Source organism: Macaca nemestrina, chromosome 17 (assembly GCF_043159975.1).
Source record: "Macaca nemestrina isolate mMacNem1 chromosome 17, mMacNem.hap1, whole genome shotgun sequence".
NCBI classification, from domain to species: Eukaryota; Metazoa; Chordata; class Mammalia; order Primates; family Cercopithecidae; genus Macaca; species Macaca nemestrina.
In genome coordinates, this window is record NC_092141.1 from 44740794 (window position 1) to 44760317 (window position 19524).

The window sequence follows — 19524 nt, forward strand, 5'->3', positions numbered from 1 at the left end:
GTTTGTGCATGTGAATGTATTTATGTATGTGTATCTGTGTGCGTGTGCATGTGTGTGCGCGTGTGTGTGTGCGTGTGCGTGCATGTGTGTGTGTTGCAGGGCTTTACAGTGGACAGGATGTGGGAAGGCAGCTGCAGTTCCAAGCTGCGAGTCTTTCTCAGAGAATGGTTAAGATTCCCTGGACCACAGAAAGAGTGTTTTCATTTGTACCCATTTTTATTAGCATTTAAATCTGCATTATTTGTAGCAGGTAAACCTTATGTTGCTTAACTATTTTTAGAAACATTTACACCAGCGGTCCCCAAACTTTTTGGCACCAGAGACCAGGTTTCTTGAAGACAACTCTTGCATGGACCCGGGAGAAGGGGAAGCGATGATGTGGAGATGATTCAAACCCATTACAGTTATTGTGTGCTTTATTTCTATTATTATTTCACATATATTTCTATTATTATTTCATTCCGTCTCTCCACTATCTGTGGGCTAACAGGCTGTGTTAGTTTCCTAGGGCTGTTTTACAGGACCACAGACTGGGCAACCTCAACAACAGAATGTTACTGTCTCCCAATCCTGGAGGCCATGAGTCCACCATCAAGGTGTCAGCAGGGTGGGTCCCTCTGAGGCGGTGCAGGAAGGCTCTGTTCCAGGCCTGTCTCTTGCTGTGTGGGTGGCCGTCTTCTCCCTGTGACTCTTGGTTAAGGGTGACTCTGGTGAGGTTTCAGAAGAGGAGAGCTGGACAGAATGTCGGTAGCATATGGAGGGGGTCGAGCATGGTGTCTCATGCCTGGAATCTTAGCACTTTGGGAGGCCAAGACAGGAGGATCGGTTGAAGATGAGACTTCACGACCAACCTGGCCAACATAGGGAGACTTCGTCTCTTAAAAAAATAAAAATATGGAAGGGAAAAATCATTCAGATGAAGTCTCAGATGGCAATGAAGAACATGTTATTGGAAACTGGAGGAAAGGTGATGCTTGTCATAAAGTGACAAAGAACTTGGCTGCATTGTGCTCCTAGTGTTTTCTGGAAGGCTGAGCTTGTGAGCGATGAACCTGAAATTTAGCAGAAGAAATATCTAAGCAAAGTATTGAAGGAGTACCTTCATTCTCTTGAATGTTTCTAGGAAAATGAAAGAAAAGAGGAATGATTTAGAGACAGAACTGATAATCAAAAGGGAAGCAGAACTTAAAACTTTGGGAAATTTTTAGCCTTCTCAGCCTGCTTGAGTTCTAATCCTAGCTCTGCTTATTAAGTTCTTTTAAGGGGATGATCTTTGAGCAAACGTTGAGCTCCTGTTTTCCCAAGTCAATGGACACAATAGTTGCTACCTTCTGAAGGATTCATGTAATTGACCAGCATTTACCAAGTACCATCAGTGTTTAGTTTTAGTCATTGGTGATTCTGTAGTTGGAGTGTGAGGGGTGCTGGGGTGGGAGGTGGTGTGTGCCTGTAGCACTTAATTGCAGGCAGAAAAGAAAAGATACTTTTGATAACCCAGAGGCAGCTTTTCTCTGCTTTTGTGTCAAAAAAGAAGAAGGGAGTTTGGACAGGGATAGGAATTCTCTTGAATACTAAGCTCTCTTCCACAAAACCAGAGGTAGAATGTGTAATAATTCATAGAATTTCTAGACTGAAACACTCTGATTTTTTACAATTTATTTTTTATGTTTTCAGGTTGAGACAGCTAAAGTTAATCTGTGGCGACGTTTTGGATGCACTGGCCAGACACCTCATTCCAGCAGCAAGGTTTTCTATTGTGAAATGTAGGTTCTATACTAGAAAGGAAAATGTAAGATTAAAAGTTGGCCTTTTTAGAATCATGACTTTCTTCTATGTAGGTTTCCAACTTTTATTAAAAAATAATTGTTTAATGTTAGAAGGATAGTTGATGTTGGAATAAAAAAGATGGTCAGGCTGTTATAAAAATGCATTAGCTTTTGCTTTACTTATATTCTTTTGATTTCTTGGGACCTATCTCATTCCCCTCCCCCAAACGGCCACACATTGCACAGTGCTGGCTGAATGTTTCATGTAGAAAGTTTATTTTACGATTAATACACTTGTGCCATTTCTTGGAACCACCTGCTTGTTTAATTCTAGTCTATCAAGCGATAATTTTGTCGATATTTAGAGGCTTCTCACTTAATTTCAGTGGGATTTGTTATATTTAATAAGGAAAATAATATGAAATGTCTCAGAAATAAAAAAGAAACAAAGTCAATTATTCCTGAGAGTTTCTAAAATTATTGAAGTACACTTGTTAATTGTTAGTGTAGAACCTACATTTCATAATAGAAAACCTTGGACTGGCCAGTGGTAGCTGCTGGAATGAGGTGTCTGTTCAGTACATCCAGAACGTCGCCTCAGATTAACTTACCTCAGTCTCAACCTGAAAACATAAAAATTAAAATTTAAAAAATCAGATTATTGAGGTTTAGAAATTCTGTAAATTATTACACATTCTATCTACCTCTGATTTTGAGGAAGGGAGCTTAGTATTGAACAGAATTCCTTTCCCTCTCCCAACTCCCTTCTTCCCTTTTGACACAAAAGCAGAGAAAAGCTGCCTCTAGGTTACCAAAAGTATTTTTCCTTTCTGCATGCAATTATGTGCTAAACACACACACACACACCACCCCCCACCCCAACACCCCCACACAGTCCAAATACAGAATCACCAATGACTAAAACTGAACACTGATGCTACTTGGTAAATGCTGGTCAATTACATGAATCCTTCACAAGGTAGGAACTATTGTGTCCATTTACTTGGGAAAACAGAAGCTAAGACATTTTATCAAAGATCATCCCCTTAAAAGAACTTACTACCAGCTAGGATTTGAACCCAGGCAGGGTGCAAGGGACAGAACAAAATTCAAACCCATGCAGTTTGCCTTCAGTGCTTAGATTCCTAACAACGTTCAACAGGCAATCCCTTTAGTGGAAGAGATCCAAAACTAGGTAAGATACCACAAATCTATGGACCAAAGAAACTTTTGCCATTCATCTCTATTCATTTATAATGCTGAAAATATACACCACCTCTAACGGCACATACCCAGTTTGCTTCCTTTTTTTTTTTTGTTTTGAGATGGAGTCTCGCTCTGTTGCCCAGGCTGGAGTGCAGTGGCACCATCTCAGCTCACTGCAACCTCCGCCTCCAGGGTTCAAACCATTCTGTCTCAGTCTCCCAAGTAGCTAAGATTACAGGTGTGTGCCACCACACCCGGCTAATTTTTGTATTTTCAGTACAGACGAGGTTTTTCTATGTTGGCCAGGCTGATCTCACCTCTAAAACCATATGATAGAATGGGTCGCATAGTCCAAGAAGCAGGACTGCTTCTCCTGTAACCGGAAACCACTATGTAGCCCTTTCCTGTCCTAGGCCTCACACAATGCTGGTAGAGTTCCTTGTCACTTGGTAAGGTTTAAAGCAGTGTTCCTAAGTGGGGAATATGCTGCCACCAGAGCCCAAGGAGGCCTGGTAGGCATTATGCTTGCTTCTTAGTGGTGGGAAGTGCAAGATGGAATAATTTGACCTTTCCTTTGGAAGGAGATATCCCCACTATGCCTGAACCACTAAAACTTCACTAGTGTGGCAGGCCCCGGAATCTTTGTAGAACCCTCTGAAACACATGTCTTACCCAGGCCTCCAACAAGTATTTGTATTTCTTGCTCATCTGGTCCAAATAACATCGTGTCATTGATATAGTGGGCCAGTGTCATATTCCGGGGTGTTCAGATGGTTAAGGTCCTTTCAGAATGTATTTTTACAGAATGCAAGAGAGTTAACACAACCCCAGGGCAGGAATGGAAATCTGTACTGTTGTGCATCCCACATGAATGTAAACTTCTTCCAGTTAGGAATGGATAAGAATGCAGCCAGGTGCGGTGGCTCATGCCTGTAATCCTAGCATTTTGGGAGACTGAGGTGGGTCGATCGCCTGAGGTCAGGAGTTCAAGACCAACCTGGCCAACATGACAAAACCCCATTATCAGGGGAAACCAGCCTCCAATATTTCAACGTAAGTTCCTTTCTATTTTCCCTAAGTGCCAGCTGGTCTGAGAAATAAAGGGAAAGAGTACAAAAGAGAGAAATTTTAAAGCTGGCTGTCCTGGGGAGACATCACATGTCGGCAGGTTCTGTGTTGCCCCCTGAACTGTAAAACCATCAAGTTTTTATTAGCAATTTTCAAAGGGGAGGGAGTGTATGAATAGGGTGTGGGTCACAGAGATCACACGCTTCAAGGGCAACAAAAGATCACAAGGCAGAAGGTCAGGGCGAGATCACAAGGTCAGGGCGAAACTAGAATCACTAATGAACTTCCATATCCCGCTGTGCACGCATTGTCATTGATAAACATCTTAACAGGGTTCAAGAGCAGAGAACCGGTCTGAATAGAATTCGCCAGGCTGGAATTTCCTAATCCTAGCAAGCCTGGGGGCGCTGCAGGAGACTAGGGCGTGTTTCATCCTATCTACAGCTGCATAAGGCAGACACTCCTAGGGTGGCCATTTTAGAGACCCGCCCTGGGAATGCATTCTTTTCCCAGGGCTGCTAATTATTAATATTCCTTACTGGGAAAAGAATTCAGCAATATTTCTCTTACCCGTTTTCGGTAATAACAGAAATATGGCTCTGTTCCGTCCGGCTCCCAGGCAGTCCGACCTAATGGTTATTTCCCTTGTTCCCTGTTCTTTTTGCAAGGGGCCCAGATTTCATATTGTTCAAACACACGTGCTTTATGAACAATTTGTGCAGTTAACACAATCGTCACAGGGTCCTGAAGTGACGTACATCCTCAGCTTATGAAGATGATGGGATTAAGAGATTAAAGACAGGCATAGGACATTATAAGAGTATTGATTGGGAAAGTGATAAATGTCCATGAAATCATCACAATTTATGTCCTACTGTCACGGCTTCAGCAGGTCCCTCTGTTCGGGGTCTTTGACTTCCTGCAACACCCTGTCTCTAGTAAAAATACAGAAATTGACCAGGCATGGTAGCAGGCACCTATAATCCCACCTACTCAGGAGGCCGAGGCAGGAGAATCACTTGAACCTGGGGGGTAGAGGTTGCAGTGAGCCAAGATCACATCCCTTCACTCCAGTCTGGGCAAAAGAGCAAGACTCCATCTCAAAAAAAAAAAAAAAAAAAAAAAAAAATGCATTGGCCAGATTAATGGCTAACAATAGCACACACCTAAAGCCATGTTAATCTGCTGTAACAAAAATACCATGTGTAACCCAGCAAGCACAACTGGGGCTATTCCTTGGATGAGTTTGCCACATCCTTCAGGAACTGAAGTTCCTGCATTTCTACCATTTCTACTTAACTTACAACGGACCATTGCATTCTGGTTAAGGTCAGAATTAAGTGGGGAAAACATGACTCCTGCATTCATGAAGTCTTCAAAGGTGGCTTTAATCTCTGCTGTGTTTCCTGGAGTGTCATACTGTCTTTTATTTACTCTCTTGGATGGAGGAGGAGGGAGTAGTTTCAGAGGTTTCTACTTGGCCTTCTCCACTATGATGGCTCTAATTTTACAGTCTAAAGAAGAAATTATTGGGAGAAGCCATCTACCCTGGATTCTGTGTATCCCTGCACATTCTTACTAATATGCTGGGAAGACAGGACCTTGTTTCTCTCTACTTAGGAGATTTCTCAGGGTTGTACACACAGCAATGAACCTTGAGAGATGAGCTAACATCTCCTTCCAGGACAAAGAGTAGACTTGCACACTGCTTATAAAAATAGTAGATTTCCAGCCAGGCACGGTGCCTCATGCCTGTAATCTCAGCACTTTGGGAGGCCGAGGCAGGCGGATCATGAGGTTAGCAATTTGAGACCAGCCTGACCAACATGGTGAAACCCCATCTCTACCGAAAATACAAAAATTAGCTGGGTGTGGTGGTGGGTGTCTGTAATCCCAGCTACTCAGGAGGCTGAGGCAGGAGAATCACTTGAACCAGGGAGGCAGAGGTTGCAGTGAGCTGAGATTGAGCCACTGCACTCCAGCCTGGGTGACAGAGTGAGACTCTGTCTCAGAAAGAAAAGAAAGAAAGAGAGAGAGAGAGAGAGAAAGAGAGAGAGAGAGAGAGACAGAGAGAGAGAGAGAGAGAGAGAGAGAGAGAGAGAGAGAGAGAGAGAGAGAGAAGGAAGTGAGGGAGGGAGGGAGGGGAAAGAAAAAGAAACAGTGGATTCCCATAAAAAGGAATGCAATCATGTCCTTTGCAGGGACATGGATGGAGCTGGAAACCGTTGTCCTCAGAAAACTAACACGGGAACAGAAAACCAAACATAGCATGCTCTCATTTCTAAGTGGGAGTTGAAGAATGAGAACACAGGAATCATGGTGGGGAACTACACACACTGGGGCCTGTTGGAGAGGTTTTGGGGAGGGAGAGTATCAGGAAAAACAACTAATGGATGGTGGGTTTCATACCCAGGTGATAGGTTGATCTGGGCAGCAAACCACCATGGCACGCGTTTCCCTTTGTAACAAACCTGCACATCCTGCACATGTACCCTGGAACTTAAAACAAAAGTTGAAGGAAAAAAAAATGGTGGATTCCCTAAACTCAGTGATTTTTCCCCTGTAACACAACCCACTTTATGTATAGGCATCAATCTGGATCCTCTGCATCGCCTCTGTGGGAACTGGGGGCAAGGGGAACAGATGCAGACATGACGCTGATACTGCTTGCTGTGGTCTGATAAAGTCCTTTCTCTCTGACGCAAGAGTCTTGCATTCAACCAGCAAACATGAAACAATAACAGACTAATGGCTTTTAAGGAGGGCAAAATCCTAGTCCCTGACAGCAATGATGGGGAGCATAGGTGGTTCTTCCAAAGCCCAAGTATGTCCATGTCATATTACATTGCATTATACATCTGGAGACGGAAAATCAGGTGGGTCTTTGGACTCCCTGCAAACTAGACCTGGGTCAAAGGCTCCATTTATTACCTAGCCCCAATATACTCCCACTTTAACAGGGAGACCACAATGAAGCTTTGGGTCTCCAGGCATCAGTGTGAACTCAGGCCTTATATCCAGTAGCCCTCAAAAAGGCTGGGAATTACCCTTTCCTGAGGAGATGGCCATTGGTTTCTTTGGAGAGGGATTGGGGGAATCACGATCATATACATTTGCTGTGGCACTTCTTCCTGGAAACCGACTCTCTCCTTCAGTCAGGTTCTGGGTTATTGGGGTGACTACCCTCAAACTCCTCATCACCCATCTTTGATTTCTTCTGGTTGTGCAGATTGAACAATTGGCTTTTTGGCTGCTCCATCGATCTTACCCTGGGGATATAATGTTCTTTTTTGTTTCCATCTGGCACTTTTATTGCTTCACTTTTTCTGTTTGATTCATTGGAGTGATTTGGGAAGTGTGATACGAACCATGGCTCCAGTTTACATCCTGATGGCGTTCCAATTGCTCCACCACCACCTGATTCCATCACTGGATTTATTCTTTTATTGAATAGTACATCTTTTCCCCACTGATTTGAGATGGCATTTTTGTTAAATGCTAAAAATTAATTAATTAATTTTTTTTTGAGATGGATTCTCTGTTGCCAGGATGAACTGCAGTGACGCAATCTTGACTCATTGCAGCCTCTGCCTCCCGGGTTCAAGTGATTCTCCTACCTTAGCCTCTTGAGTAGCTGGATTACAGGCATGCGCCACCACACCCAGCTCATTTCTGTATTTTTAGTAGAGACAGGGTTTCACCATGTTGGCCTGGATGGTCTCAATCTCCTGACCTCATGATCTGCCCACTTTGGTCTCCCAGAGTGCTGGGATTACAGGCGTGAGCCTCCATGCCCAGCCAAAAATTCATATTCTTATTAATTTTCTCCATAGCTCTCCTTGAATCTGATCCTCCCTGGTGTCACTCATTGTGCTAAGTGTGCCCAGCTTGCATCTGAGGGTTAAAGGCTAGTCCCTGACAGGATCCTGCCCGTTCTGTGGCAGCATTTGCTACCATGAACACTGACCCATATGTAACAGCCTCAGTGAGTTTCCCAACAATGCCAGTGCCCCTCAGTCAGCGCATTCCTTATTGCTTTGTAAACAGGGTGCCCTCTAGACCCTCCCATGCCATGGTAGGCTGGCATGCAGAATATCCACTCTAATGTGCCCACCACACTCAGTCTTTTATCCCTTCCTCCACCATGGTCCATGATAGTTCTAGTGTTTCTACTTCACTTACAATGGACGGTTGCTTTTTCCAAACTTTGAGAGGCAACCGAGCAGCTTAATAGCACCATCTCCTGGGATCTTCAATAGTTGTTACATTTTGTATCACGGGCTATTGGTCCCACATTGATAAACTCTGTTATCCAAATTTATTCAGTGCTCCTTGATCCACCACCCTCAAGATACAATGCCAGATGTACTTTCCTGACGCCTGCTGGAATCTGTGATCTAGGTCCTGCAGCTCTTTTGGCGTATACTGGACCTGAACGTGATAGAGAACACAACCTTCTTTGGAACTTTGCTGCTCTTATAATGAAGGCCTGGTCCTGTTCCTCAGCCTTTTCTGCTTTTCCGTTGCAGGCGATGAGTCTCTTTATATGCTGCCAAGGACGGCCTCTGGTTTTCACACTTCAGCTTACAGGCGATTAATCACCCTCAGCCTTTCATGTCTTCCTCCAATGCAGCAAGAGCCAGAAGAAACAGCCATCCAATTCTGAAGTCCTTATATTAATATAATTACTCTTGCCCTTGAAACCCTCAAATTCCTCTCCAGTCTATTCTCTCCCATCAGTTTCCCATTGCAGTTCCCTGCTGCTAGGAGGTTTGTTGTTGTTTTGGTTTGGTTTTCTTGTTTCTCTGAGACAGTCTTGCTCTGTTGTCCAGGCTGGAGTACAGTGGCACCATCTCGGCTCACTGCAACCTCTGCTTCCCAAGCTCAAGTGATCCACCTCAGCCTCCCGAGTAGCTGGGACTACAGGTGTGTGCCACCATGTCTGGCTAATTTTTTTTTTTTTTTTTTTTTTTGAGACAGAGTTTTGCTCTTGTTGCCCAGATTGGAGTGCAGTGGCACGATCTTGGCTCACTGCAACCTCCACCTTCCGGTTTCAACCGATGGTATTTTTGTTAGAGCAGATTAACATGGCTTTAACTGTGTAGCTATTATTAGCCATTAATCTGGCCAATGCATTCCGTTTTTTTTCTTTTCTTTTCTTTCTTTTTTTTTTGAGATGAAATCTTGTTCTTTTGCCCAGGCTGGAGTGAAGGGGTGTGATCTTGGCTCACTGCAACCTCCACCCGCCGGGTTCAAGTGATTCTCCTGCCTCAGCCTCCCGAGTAGCTGACATTACAGGTATGTGCCACCATACCCGGCTAATTTTTATAGTTTTAGTAGAGACGGGGTTTCACTATGTTAGTCAGTCTGCTCTTGAACTCCCAACCTTGTGATCCACCCGCCTCGACCTTCCAAAGTGCTGGGATTACAGGCATGGGCTACTGCACCTGGCTGGAGGTTTTAATAATCATGCTGGGCATGAGCCACTATGCCTGGCAATTTTTTTTTTTTTTTGGTAGAGATGGGGTTTTGCTATGTTGCCCAGGCTGGTCTTGAACTCCTGAGCACAAGCAATCCACCCGCCTTGGCCGCCTAAAGTGCTGGGATTACAGGCCTGGGCTACTGCACCTGGATGGAGGTTTTAATAATCACACCACAACCTCTTGCCATGGGTTTGACCAGGTGTTTATTGTAAGCTTGCTGTTGGGTGAAACAGCTCCATAATCCCATCATCTGCTTCTCATGAGAACTCCTGAGACCAACTGTCATAAATTAGGTTCCCTGGGAAACAGGCTCTGAGACAGAGATTTACTCTGAGTCATGTAGGAAATGTCTTTGGGAGTGCTTTAGGAACAGGGTTGCCAGATAAAATATAGCATGCCCCGTTAAGTTTGCACTTCAGATAAACGAAGAGTGCAATATGTGGGACATGTTTATATTAAAAGTTATTCTTACTTATCTGAAATTCAAATTTCACTGGGCGTTTGGTGTTTATATGTGTCAAACCTGGCAACTTCTGTCTAAAGAACAACACCTTTGAGAAGTGAGGAAGGCAAGCTTGTGAAGGGGAGACGTTCAACTATAAGCAGTTGGAGGAGACGCTTCCACTAAGTCTATGGCACTGTCTATAGGTTGGAGAGTCCTTCAGAGCTGCCCTGGGCCAGGCACGGAGGCTCACATATGTAATCCCAGCACATTGGGAGGCCGAGGTGACAGACCACCTGATGTCAGAAGTCCAAGACCAGCCTGGCCAACATGGCGAAACCCCGTCTCTACTACAAATACAAAAATTAGCTGGGCATGGTGGTGGGCGCCTGTAGTTCCAGCTACTCAGGAGGCTGAGGCGGGAGAATCATTTGAACCCAGGAGATGGGGTTTCACCGTGTCAGCCAGGATGGTCTTGATCTCCTGAACTCGTGATCCACCCCCTTCGGCCTCCCAAAGTGCTGGGATTACAGGCATAAACCACCATGCCCAGCCAACTATCTGATTTTTGACAAACCTGACTGAAACAAGCAATGAGGAGAGTATTCTCTATTTAATAAGTGGTGCTGGGAGAACTGGCTAGCCATGTAAAGAAAACTGAAACTGGAACCCTTCCTTACACCATATACAAAAATCAACTCAAGATATATTAGGTGGGGCATGGTGGCTGTAATCCCAGAACTTTGGGAGGCTGAGGCAGGTGGATCATTTGAGGTCAGGAGTTTGAGACCAGCCTGGCCAACATGGTAAAACCCTGTGTCTTCTAAGAATATAGAAATTAGCTTGGTGTGGTGGCAGGTACCTGTAATCCCAGCTACTCAGGAGGCTAAGGCAGGAGAATCACCTGAGCCTGTGAAGTAGAGGTTGCAGTAAACTGAGATTGTGCCAGTGCACTCCAATCTGGGTAACAGAGTAAGATCCTGACTCAAAACAAAACAAAACAAAACAAAACAACCCATAAAAACAAACAAAAAAAAATTATAGATTAAAGACCTAAATGTTAACCCCCAAACTACAAATACCCTAGAAAAGGGCCAGGCGTGATGGCTCACGCCTATAATCTCAGCACTTTAGAAGGTTAAAGAGGGCAGATCACCTGAGGTCGGGAGTTCTAGACCAGCCTGGCCAACATGGTGAAACCCTGTCTCTACTAAGAACACAAAATTAGCTGGGCATAGTGGCGTGTGCCTGTAATCTCAGCTACTCAGGAGGCTGAGGCAGGAGAATTGCTTGAAACCGGGAGGTGGAGGTTGCAGTAAGCCAAGATGGCACCACTGCACTCGAGGCTGGGTGACAAGAGTGAAACTCCCTCTCAAAAACAAACAAAAAATCCCTAGAAGAAAATCTAGGCAATACTGCTCAGGACACAGGCACAAGCAAAGATTTCATGATGAAGACACCAAAGGCAATTGCAACAAAAGCAAACATTGACAGATGGGATCTAATTAAAGAGCTTCTGCACAGCAAAAGAAACTATCATCAGAGTGAATAGACAATCTACAGAATGGGAGAAGATTTTTGCAATCTATCTTTCTGACAAAGGTCTAACATCAAGCATCTATAAGGTACTTACACAAATTTACAAGAAAAAAACAAACAGCCCCATTAAAAAGTGGGCAAAAGACATGAAGAGACACTTCACAAGAAGGCATACATGCGGCCAACAAACATGAGAAAGAGCTCAACATCACTGGTCATTAGAGAAATGCAAAGCAAAACCGTGATGAGATACCATCTCACACCTGTCAGAATGGCTATTATTTGTTTGGTTGCATGTTTGTTTTTTTGAGACAGACTTTTGCTGTTATTGTCCAGGCTGGAGTGCAATGGTATGATCTCAGCTCACCGCAACCTCTGTCTCCTGGGTTCAAGTGATTCTCCTGCCTCAGCCTCCCAAGTAGCTGGAACCACAGGCGCCCACCACCACGCCTCGCTAATTTTTTGTATTTTTTAGTAGAGATGGGGTTTCACCGTGTTAGCCAGGATGATTTCCATCTCCTGACCTCGTGATCCATTCGCTTCGGCCTCCCAAAATGCTGGGATTACAGGCGTGAGCCACCATGCCTGGCCAATTTTGTATTTTTAGTAGAGATGGGGTTTCTCCATGTTGGTCAGGCTGGGCTTTAACCCCTGACCTCAGGTAATCCGCCCACCTCAGCTTCCCAAAGTGCTGGGATTACAGGCGTAAGCCACCATGCGCGACTCCTATTTGATTAAGGCATTGTAGTAGAGATTCTATTTTACAGAGTTGATTGCAAATTTGGGTCAATCAGCCACTATGTCATATAACGTAAGATAATATAACTTGAAATGCATTAGATATCTAAGTATAAAATAATAAAAACAAAAGTGAAGAAGTGTGTGTGAAGACGACTTGATTAAGACGAATCATAAAGCAAAGTGACTATATGAAAGTTAAGTTTTTTCTTTTTTCTTTTTTTTTTTTTTTTTTTTTTGAGACGGAGTCTCACGCTGTTGCCCAGGCTGGAGTGCAGTGGCGCGATCTCGGCTCACTGCAAGCTCCACCTCCCGGGTTCACGCCATTCTCCTGCCTCAGCCTCCTGAGTAGCTAGGACTACAGGCGCCCGCCATCGCGCCCGGCTAATTTTTTGTATTTTTAGTAGAGACGGGGTTTCACTGTGGTCTCGATCTCCTGACCTTGTGATCCGCCCGCCTCGGCCTCCCAAAGTGCTGGGATTACAGGCTTGAGCCACCGCGCCCGGCCAAAAGTTAAGTTTTTTCCATGGTGAAAGCATAAACAAAATTAAGAAAAAAACAATAGATTGGGAAAATATTTGTAATACATAAGAATGAAAGTCTGTAACATATAAACAGTTTCTACAAATTAATTAGAAAGAAACTAATGACTAATAGAAAAATGGACAAAGGCTGCAAATAGGCAAATTGCAGAAGAGGAAATTCAAATAGACAATAAAAATATAAAAAGACACTGCTCAGTCTCACTATTCAGGAAAAAGCAAATTAAAACAAGAAAGAGATGCCACTTTTCAATGACTGGCAAAAGTTATAAAGAGTAACCATATCTGCGCCAGGCACGGTGGCTCATGCCTGTAATCTCAGCACTTTGGGAGGCCAAGGGAGGCAGAGAACTTTGAGCTCAGGAGTTCGAGACCAGCCTGGACAACATGGTGAAAACCTGTCTCTACAAGAAATACAGAAATTGGCTGGCCATGGTGGCTCATGCCTGTGGTCCCTGCTACTTGGGAGGCTGAGGCTGGAGGATCACTTGAGCCAGGAAGTGGAGGTTGCAGTCAGCTGAGATCACGCCACTGCATTCCAGCCTGGATAGCAGAGTGAAAGAAACCCTGTCTCAAACAAACAAATAAAAAGAGTAATCATAGCTCATACTGAAAGCATGAATAAAGGACACTCATACATGCTGGTGGGAATATAAATTGCTAAAGCCAATTTGGAAAATAGCATTTGAGCTAGCAGTCTGTTTGGGAAATCTATCCTACAGAAATAAAAGCATCAATTTGTAACCAAGTAGCTCAGTTTCAAAATGCATTTTGAAACTTTTTTCCTTTCTTACATTTAGCCTTGAAACAAACTTTAAAATTATTTGTTGGCTGGGCCTGGTGGCTCATGCCTGTGATCCCAGCACTTTGGGAGACCGAGGCAGGTGGATCACTTGAGGCCAGGAGTTCGAGACCAGCCTGGCCAACATGGTGAAACCCCATCTCTACTAAATATACAAAAATTAGCAGAGATCACGCTGCTGCAATCCAGCCTGGGCAACAGAGTGAAACTCTGTCTCGAAAATAAATAAATAAATAAATAAATAAATAAACAAATAAATAAAGCTCTTTGTTTCCCTTCCCACCAGATAGACATTCTTGTGCACAGTGCTCGCTTAGATAATTATGCACTTATTTAGAAACTCATGGGGCTAATTTTGGAACACATGAGGCATGAAGACCCAACTGCTAAGGTCCAGAGATTACCTCAAGAGTGTTAATCTACAACCTGGCCATTGATGAGATGACAGCAGCCCATGTGGGTGGACCATGACTCAAGATAGCCCTGGAACAAGATACACAGGCCTCATACCCAGCACTACTCCCGCATGGCTCCCATTCCAAGTTCCCCTTTTTATCTATCTATCCCATCTATCTATCTATCCCATCTATCCCATCTATCTATCTATCTATCTATCTATCTATCTATCTATCTATCTACCTACCTACCTACCTACCTACCTATCTATCTATCTATCTATCTATCTATCTATCTATCTATCTATCTATCTATCTTTTGAGATGGAGTCTTGCTCTGTTGCCCAGGCTGGAGTGCAGTGGCACGATCTCGGATCCCTGCAATCTCCACCTCCCAGGTTCAGGCGATTCTCCTGCCTCAGCCTCCCAAGTAGCTGGGATTACAGGCGTCCACCACCAGGTCCGGCTAATTGTTTTGCATTTTTAGTAGAGACGGGGTTTCACTATGTTGGCCAGGCTGGTTTCAAACTCTTGACCTCAAGTGATCCGCCTGCCTCGGCCTTCCAAAGTACTGGGATTACAGGCATGAGCCACAGTGCCCAGCCAAGTTCCCCTAAATTCCTGGGTTTATAGGCTTGTGCCAGGCCATATTGCATAATTTTTAAAGCCAGTGTTATGGTCCTCATCTGTTAGTTCAGAGCAGCGAGGTCCAGTGGAAATATAACGTGAGCCATATGTGTAGTTTAAAATTTTTAGCAGTCACGTTAAAAACAGTAAAAGGAAACGGGGGCTCACATCCCAGATAAACACCCGGGTCTTTTTAAAAGCTCAGGCGTGGCTGGGCACAGGGCTCATGCCTGTAATTCCAGCACTTTGGTAGGCCAAAGCAGGCAGATCACAAGTTCAGGAGTTCGAGACCAGACAGCCTGGCCAACAGGGCGAAACCCCATCTCTACTAAAAATACAAAATTAGCCAGGTGTGCTTGCAGACACCTGTAATCCCAGCTACTGGGGAGGCTGAGGCAGGAGAATCGCTTGAAACTGGGATGTGGAAATTGCAGTGAGCCAAGATCACACCAATGCACTCTAGCCTGGATGACGGAGTGAGACTCCATCTCAAAAAAAAAAAAAAAAGAAACAAACAGCCCAGGTACAATGGCTCACGCCTGTAATCCCAGCACTTTGGGAGGCCAAGGCGGGTGGATCACCTGAGGTCAGGAGTTCGAGACCAGCCTGGCCAACATGCAGAAACCCGTCTCTACTAAAAATACAAAATAATTAGCAGGGCGTGGTGGCAGCTGCCTGTAATCCCAGCTACTCGGGAGGCTGAGGCAGGAGAATTGCTAGAACCCTGGGGACGAAGGTTGCAAAGGTTGCAGTGAGCTGAGATGGCATCACTGCACTCCAGCCTGGACGACAAGAGTCAGACTCCGTCTCACACGCAAAAAAAGGAAACAAACAAATGAGCTGACATACTTAATGGTAAACGGTTGAATGTATTCCCCTTAAAATCAGGAGCACAGCAGAGATGTCTACTGTCACCATTCCCATTTAATTTATTAATAACATAATATTGGCGGTTACAGTTAATACAATCAAGCAAGAAATAAAAGGCTTAGGCATCAGAAAGGAAGAAGCTGTTTCTATTTGTAGACAACACTGTCTACAAAGAATCTACAAAAAAAGGTTCTGAAAACGCATAAATGAGCAATGTTATTCAAAGCCACAGCTTTTACATCAAATCTTCTATCTCCAGATCCTTATATCAAATTGCCAACTGGATATCTTCACCTGTATGTTTCCCAGGAACTCCTAAGACTCAGTATTTCCAAGCCCAAATTATTGATATCTGTCTAAACTTGGTCTTTCAAAAAAATTCCCTATTCCTCTGGTAATGCCATCAATTTACTTATTCTAATAGAGCTTCCCAATGTTGATTGATCCATCTATCCATGCTGAGAAATGAAGGTTTGTCTTAGACTATTCCTCTTACCTGCCCCATATACTTGGTCAGTTAGGCTATCAGTTAATCTTGTTATGAAACCAATTGCCCCAAACCTAGAGTCTTAAAAGACAATAATCTATAGGCTGGGTGTGGTGGCTTATGCCTGTAATCCCAGCACTTTGGGAGGCCAAGGTGGGAGGATCACGAGGTCAAGATATGGAGACCATCCTGGCCAACACGGTGAAACCCCCGCCTCTACTAAAAATACAAAAATTAACTAGGCGTGGTGGCGCGTGCCTGTAGTCCCAGCTACTCAGGAGGCTGAGGCAGGAGAATCACTTGAACCCAGGAGGCGGAGGTTGCAGTGGGCTGAGATCGTGCCACTGCACTCCAGCCTGGTGACAGAGCGAGACTGCATATCAAAAAAAAAAAAAAAAAAAAAATCCCCTACTTATGTTAACAGTACCAAAACTAGGGCCAGGAATGATGGCTCACCCTATAATTTTGGCACTTTGGGAAGCCGAGGCGGGAAGATAGCTTGAGTCCAGGAGTAAAATAGTGAGACTCTGTCTCTACAAAATAATAAAAACTTAGCTGGATGTGGCACACACCTGTAGTCCAGGTACTCACGAGGCTGAAATGGGTGGGTCACTTGAGCCTGGGAGGTCAAGGCTGCAGAGAACTGTGATCACACCACTACACCCTACACCCAGCCTGGGCTACAAGGTGAGACCCTGTCTCAAAAAAAAAAAAAGAAGTACCAAAAATCTACAGCTGTTTCAGGAATAAAATACATGCAGTTAGTGAGGTTTTTCTCCCCCACTGCTATGACTAATTTTTGGTTGAGATGCTAAGCCAAACACCATTTTAAGTCTGTGGCCCAACCTAAAAAGGGAATCATACTCTCCAAAAATTGTACCTTCCACTCTAATTGCTAAAATAAAATGTTGCCTTATGAAAATCAATCTGTAGGTATCAATGAGTTACGAAAGCATGACTTATTTAAAAAAAAAAAATAGTGGGCCAGGTTACCTACATGAACTGCAAAGCAAGCAAACTGAATTTTCTTATCCAAGAGCCCATCCTCGTACTTACAATTTCCCATGACTACGTGGAAATTTTTACTTACCAGAAAGACCTGATTGGCACTTTCACTGAGAGTTGAGTCATCTGGGCTGTCGACAGGTGTCTGATGTGTAGACTCGGAATCAAACTGACTTACATCCTCTTCAGATTGCTTTATACAAACAAAATAATTTAGAAAATAATAAATAGTCCATATGACATCAATCAAATGCACCTTAAGCTCTGGGAGCTCTTTTCGCAGGGGTTAACTACAATGAAGTATTAGAATAGTCTTAGCAGGCACAGAATGAAGAAAAAAATGCAGGTGGAAAGTACTGAGTCAAATTACGTCTTCAAATCTTAAACATGCACTCAAAGATTTTAGTATACAGTTATTCCTATTAAAAATGTGAATATATCAACTGGACATGGTGGCTCATGCCTGTAATCCCAGCACTCTGGGAGGCTGAGGCGGGCAGATCACAAGGTCAGGAGTTCGAGACCAGCCTGGCCTATATAGCGAAACCCCATCTCTACTAAAAATACAAAATGGTGGTGGGCGTCAGTAATTCTAGCTACTCGGCAGGCTGAGGCAGGAGAATTGCCTGAACCTGAGAGACAGAGGTTGCAGCAAGCACAGATTGTGCCACTGCACACCAGCCCAGGCGACAGTGTGAGAGTCTGTCTCAATTTAAAAAAAAAAGTGAATATATGGAACTCAAAACAAGCTGGAAAAAATGTCAATACCAATTTCCCCTCTCACAAAGCTTCAGTGTGCCTAGTCCACTGGCTAAATCCCTGTGTAGAGATAATTAGTTCAGTTGGCTACTGCAGGTTTGTAATAAACCTGAAAAACTACTGAAGCAGAGTTAAAACACAAATTTTTTAATTCATATGTTTAACTGGTAAGATGCTCCAGTTAAAGTTTCTTCCCACAGATTATTTTCATTCCTTTAGAAATCTAAAGGAGCAAAACTACTTCTCTATTCTGCATGGGTTATAAGTTATATTTCCCTGTGAAAGTGTAGTTATCACTTCAGTGCTAACCATGAGATTGATTTATTTAATTCCTTCTCTCTTTCCCAAACTATCTGGTTAGACTCTTGGGCCAAATGTGGGAAGTAAATAATAATTTAGAATATCTGACTTCATACTAAAAGGTGACCACACTGACCTTATAATTCTCCCAGAGCCCAGACTGTGAACCGCACTCCCTGGAGGAGCGGCTGATTCCAGGTGTGGGGAAATGCACAAAATAAGCACAGAACACCAGTTTCCTTATTTTGCTCTCTGGTACAACACCAGCCCATGTGCTCATGTCAAAAGGACTCAGAAACCAACAGGAAGACGCACCCAGCGTTCACTGCAGCCAGCATTCAACGAAGGGAAAAATTGAGCATCAATTAAGACAACTGCCAGTGCGGGGGCTCACACCCATCATCCCAGCACTTTGGGAGGCAGAGGCAGGCGGACTGCTTTTGAGCCCAGGAGTTGAAGACCAGCCTGGTGAACATGGCAAAACCCCGTCTCTCACAGAAACACAAAAATTAGCTGGGCATGGTGGTGTACCTGTGGTCCCCGCTACTAAGAGGCTGAGGTGGGAGGATTGCTGAGGCCGGGAATCAAGGCTGCAGTGGGCAGAGATTACACCACTGCACTACGGCTTGGGTGACAGAGTAAGACCCTGCCTCAAAACAATAAATGAATAAATAAAAATAAAATAAAAACAACTGCAATGAAATGAAACACAAATACGTTAAAACGTGTAAGTTCATAGTAAAATAAAAAAGAAAAAATCACACACACAAAGTTCATTGGTCAATTTTGGGAGATGCTAGGGAACTAATTCATTATTTTGAAAACTAGGAGAGAATCAAACATACATCCTGTCTTTCCTGTATGAAGTATACCTTGAGTAACTAACTGATCAAAGACTTTATGAAAGAATTCCAGCTAACAAGGAAAGAAGAAATAACAGTTCGAATAAGACCATTTCATAAACACCTGATGAAATTATAAAAGTAGGCCAGAGTTTCTCAACCTCAGTGCTACTGACTTTTTAAGCCTATTAATACTTTGCTGTAGGGGGCTGTGCTGCGCCGACTCTTACCCCTGAAGGTACCTGTGGCGTTCCCTCCCCCACGCTGTGACAATCAGTGTGTCTCCAGACATTGCCAAATTACCCTGGTAGTGAAATGCTGACATAGGCAATGATCAGTGACCACTAACATCACAAACACACACACACACACACACACACAAATACAACTACACGTTATTCCTCCTGATCAAAGCATGCAATACTGAGAGTTTAATCTGAATCAGATCAACCACCTAAATTTAACTACCAGTTTTTGGAAATTCAGGGAACAGATGAACATGGTCAGTGAAACTATGGGGATAATATCAGCAAAATCAAAATTTGAGAGTTCTACAGGACAAATGACCCGGTTTCGTCAGTAAATCACAAGGGGAATCTGTACATGACAAAAGACTTAAGAGACATAGTAACCAAGTTATATAGAGACCTTAA

General features: G+C 43.8%; 1 long non-coding RNA gene across 4 annotated transcripts in view; it reads right to left on the reverse strand.

Annotated features, from left to right (window-relative positions):
* Positions 1–208: 208 nt before the first annotated feature.
* The window catches only part of LOC139359565 (uncharacterized), an 85540-nt gene continuing 66224 nt past the window's right edge, over positions 209–19524 (reverse strand). For 3 of the 4 annotated variants that reach the window (XR_011615636.1, XR_011615635.1, XR_011615633.1), the window contains 2 exons: positions 17056–17163; positions 209–1052 (listed from right to left, as the gene is read on the reverse strand). This is a non-coding gene — a long non-coding RNA (uncharacterized lncRNA). Of the gene's footprint in view, positions 1053–2310; positions 2390–17055; positions 17164–19524 lie in introns of those variants that run through there. The other variant, XR_011615634.1, reaches the window with a different exon arrangement.